This window comes from Suricata suricatta, chromosome 6 (assembly GCF_006229205.1).
Source record: "Suricata suricatta isolate VVHF042 chromosome 6, meerkat_22Aug2017_6uvM2_HiC, whole genome shotgun sequence".
Classification (NCBI taxonomy): Eukaryota; Metazoa; Chordata; class Mammalia; order Carnivora; family Herpestidae; genus Suricata; species Suricata suricatta.
The window spans coordinates 120,264,510-120,269,305 of record NC_043705.1 but is presented as its reverse complement, the minus strand read 5'-3'; the positions used below and the strand labels follow the sequence as shown (position 1 = coordinate 120,269,305).

Here is a 4,796-nt window from a genome sequence, read left to right as displayed (position 1 = left end):
CCACTGATTTCCCTGCATGCTTGTCCAATGCTTTATACACATTCTAAGTCTCACTGATTTTTCTCTTGGGTCATTATCACGAAGATAGTATTTGTTGGTTCTCAGAAGCTGTATATTAAAGGTATTTCCTGGCCTCCTATCCTTGATAAAACAGCCTTGTAAAGGATATTCATGGCCCCAGCCTCTGAGACAGAGATAGAGACCTACTATTCCCAGAGTACATACCAGACAATCACTGTCCCAACACCTGTGCATCTAGGGCCTGGACCTCAGTTTTGTTCCTTCCCTACACTTAAAATTGGAAACTAAGGACGCAAAGGAGCAGTACCACTCACAACCCATTATGGTAAGGGTGGCCATAGTGACAGCAGCTCCACTCCACCTCTGAACCAACAAGTGGCGACTATTTCAGTGGCAGTACCCAGGTCTACCCCGGAGATGCTACAGATGCCTCAGTACCAGGGACACTGGTGTCTTCAGGAACAGGTTCACTGTGGCATTTGGACCATTATGATGGCTGATTAGTTGGCCCAACCCAAGATTCTGTGAGCTACCAATTCTTCTAATAGATCCCTTTTCTACTTAAATTAGCTAGAATTGCTTCCTGTTGCTTGCAACTAAAATGCTGAGTGACACAAACCCTAATCTTGACTGGGTAAAATGACTTAGAGGAGACTTCTTGGAGAGTCAGCCATGCTGGGGGAAAGGGTAACAGAATGATGAAATCACACAACTTAATACCACTCATTTACCGGACTTCTCTTTAGCACCCTAAGAAACTTGCAGAATAACAGCAACAAGAGTGAAATTAAAGAATAAGATACTCTTGGGTTATCCCTACACTGTTCTATCAGTTACCTTCAAAGAATACAATTTAAGCCTCATTAGTCATTTGGAATTTGTTGATAAAACAGTATGGGTAAGTCACATATACAATTTTTGAATGCCTACTATGTGTCAGGAAATCTGCTAGATGTTGGGGGCAGATTCATAAAAGAGAGAGAGTGGTATTTCCTTTGAGAAAAGCAAGAAATTGCTTGAGTGGTACAATATTGAGTGCTACAAGAGCACCTGTGGGAGGGAGAACAGCTGACCCTATTCTGGGTCATCAAAGAAAACAGTGTAACATCTGGATTGAGCTCTTTTCAATAGGTCAAGGTGTGAGGTTAGGTTCTATCTTAGAGAGTGTGTGACGTTTCCAAGACAATAAATAGTGGGAGACAGACTTTTACTTTGTGAGCCTGGAAAGCCACCATAACTCTGTGAAAAGCTTTCTTAGTGATTTCTGAATTTTCCTATTCTAAAGAGACTAAAGAGTTGTGGTTAGTTAGGCTCTCACAAGTCTAAATTCAGTTGGGTTTGATGTTTGTCCCCCTCCCCTAAGACTCGGGATGAGTCCCATCAATTCAGAAGTTTTCAGCCTGACTTTTGCTTTATGCATTATTGTCTGTGAAAATGATCACGAGGTGAGAACTTTGCTGGAAAACAAGTGTTCGTTCAGGTCTGATGAGACAGTAGGACAGACTCAACAGAGGCCACTGATGGGACAGAAGCTGTCCTGAAACAGGAGCCTGACTTAAGGCTTGACATTTGCAGGGGGTTCAGGGGATACAAGAGACTGTGTGTAGAGAGAGAAGGCAGTTCACCAAGCACTTCCATCAAAGGGTCACATAAACAAGGAGATAGCCTTTTGCTATTACAAGGTGCAGTATTTATAGACTTGTTTCTAACCGTAACCACATTGAAAGCTTTTCCTGATGTGTCAAGGAGAAACTTTCTCTGGCCTTAGTCGTCACTGACATTTCCCACACCAAATATTGCTGCAATTTTTAAAGAACCTTTTTACTCTAGTGTGAAGAAAATATCCTCAAGAAAATAAAGAAACTCTTGTGAACAAAACCTGAAACAAAAGATTTCACTGCTGAAAGAGCTTTAAAAAAACACAAGTCTTCTGAAAGTTCAATTTAAAATCAGTGTTTGGGAAGGAAAGCACATTTTTTCACAGTGGCCTCATTATAAATGGTGACTAGGTTCCCAGATGAGTCACAAAGGACTACTTCACTCACTATGTTCCTGTAAAGTTAATCATGGTGTCTTAGCCCTGTGTAATATTTTCATATCATTTTTTTGGTTTTTGTTCCTGTATACATTCATTCTCTACCATATAAGCTCACTGCAGAAAATTTTAAAACTAGAGAAAAGTTCAAAGATAACAGAGTAAAAAGTAAACAAAACTCTCAAAATCTACCACCCAGAGATAATCATTTGAATATATCTTATTCCAGTCACCTAAAAATTTTAAGATTTTATTGAAGTATGGTTGACATACAATAAATGTCAATTAAAATGTATAATTTGAGAAGTCTCACAGGTATGTGTGTGTATACATGTGTGTGTGTGTGTGTGTGTGTATGTGTGTGTGTGAAACCATCACCATCATCAACATGAGTATGTGTCCATCACCCGCTACCACCCCAAAATCGCTAGGCCCCTTTCCAATTGCAATTCCTTCCTCTGTCCCCCACTCCTAAGCCAACACTGATCTGCTTTCTGCCACCAGAGAGAGATTAGGCTACATTTGTTAGTTCACATAAATGGATTCATATAGCATATATTTCTTTTTGTCTGTTGTTTCTCATTCAGCATAATTATTTTGAGATCCATCCACATTGTAGGCTGCATTAATAGCCCATTTGTTTTCATTGCTGAGTAGTATTTTATTAAATGCTTATATAACAATTTTTTTAATCTGCCCATGGATATTTGGGTTTGTGATAACTTTTTTTTCCCAACACCAACAACCAGTTCTCCAATTCTCTGATATCAGTTGGGTGTCTGACAATTCAGTTCTGACACTATCCAGAGTTGGCACAGACCCCACAGGTTAAGTCCCATGAGACCATCCTCACTACCGACATCAGCCAAAAGTGAAGTCCCAGGGCACCCACGCTTCTGCCCAGCTGACTACTAATTCCGAGTTTCCCACAACCCTTCTTCAGTTTCCATGATTTAATTGAATGATTCACAGAATTGAGGAAAGCAGTTTATTTATGATTATGGTTTATTATAAAGGATACAACTCCATTTACTGTAAAGAATACAACTCAGAAAGTGAAATGTAAGAGATGCAAAGGGCAAGGTATGGGTGGGAGAGGGATGTTGCCCTCCCATGCCCTCCCTAGCATATAGCACATCCATGTGTTTGCCAACTAGGATGCTTTCCAAACCCCATTGTTTAAGGGGTTTTCTGATAGTTTGGTTACATGAGCACAATTGATTAAATTATTGGCCATTGGTGAATGAACCCAATGTCCAGCCCCTCTCCATTCCCAGAAGGGAGGTCAGGGAGTAGGGCTGAATGTGCTATGCTTCATCTTTCTGGTGGCCTGTCCACATGCTGAAGCTATCTAGGGACCTCACTGCAAGGTACCTCACTAGCATTAACTCAGATATGGTATAAAGAGACTTGTTACAAATAAGAAAGAGACTCCTATCACTCAGGAAATTCCAAGGGTTTTAGGATCTCTGTGTCAGGAACCAGGGACAGAGTCATACACACACACACACACACACACACACACACACACACATTTTCCTTTCCCACAAGGTTGTTTTATATTTGGGGCTGTTATAAATAAAACTTAGAATATTCATTAGAAATCTTTGTAGAAATATGTGCCCTAATTTCTCTTGGGTAAATACCAAGGAGTGAAATAGCTGCATCATGCGGTAACTGTGTGCTTAACATAGGAAATTGCCAGATTTGGTTTTCAGAGGGGTTGGACCCCTTTATATTCTCACCAGCAGTGTTTGAGGGCTCCAGGTGCTCTAAATCCTCACCAAACCTTGCTATGATCAGTGTTTTAAATTTGGATGTGCTAATATGTATGTGGTGCTACCTCTATGTGGTTTTCATTTGCATCTCTCTAATGATTAAGGATAAAGAGTACCTACTCATGTGTTTATTCAGCACTTGCACATCTTTGGTGAAATGTCTGTTGAAAGTTTTTCCCATTTCTAAATTGGGTTTTTGTTTTCTTATGATTGAGTTCTGTTTTTTTTTAATATATATTCTGGATGCAAATCCAATATCAGCTACATTATTTGTAAATATTTTCTCACAAGGCTGGGGCTGTCCTTTCATTCTCTTATGTCAAAAAGCAGAAATTCTTGGTTTTATAAAGTTTCATTTATTAATACAAATCATGCAATCTATCATATCTATGAAGTCCATCTAACCCAAAGTCCAAAGATTTTTCTTCTATGCTTGCTTCTAGACATGATCTAGTTTTCATTTTACATGTAGGTATATGATCCATGTTGAGTTAATTTTTGTGAATTATAGCTCTATCTAAGTTTTTATTTTGCTTTGTGTTTTGTTTTTGTTTTGCTTAAGGGTGTCTATGTGTTTCAGCATCGTTTGTTGACAGGATGTTCCTTTTGCTCCTAGATTGCCTTTGCCCAGCACATATACTAAACTTGGAACAATACAGAGAAGATTAGCATGGTCCCTGCGCAAGGATGACACGCACATTCATGAAGCATTCCATATTTTTATTAACAATAGAACTCCCCTATGACCCAGCAATGGCACTGCTAGGAATTTACCCAAGGGATACAGAAGTGCTGATGCATAGGGGCACATGTACCCCAATGTTCATAGCAGCACTTCCAACAATAGCCAAATCATGGAAAGAGCCTAAATGTCCATCACCTGATGAATGAATCAAGCTGTGGTTTATATGTATAATGGAGTACTACATGTCAATGAGAAAGAATGAAATCTGGCCATTCAT

General features: G+C 39.5%; 1 non-coding gene across 1 annotated transcript; it reads left to right on the top strand.

The window, feature by feature from the left end:
- Positions 1-4,451: 4,451 nt before the first annotated feature.
- On the top strand, positions 4,452-4,556 carry LOC115295031. Its single transcript, XR_003910265.1, has one exon. It is a non-coding gene; the product is annotated as a U6 spliceosomal RNA (small nuclear RNA).
- The last annotated feature ends 240 nt before the right edge of the window (positions 4,557-4,796 follow it).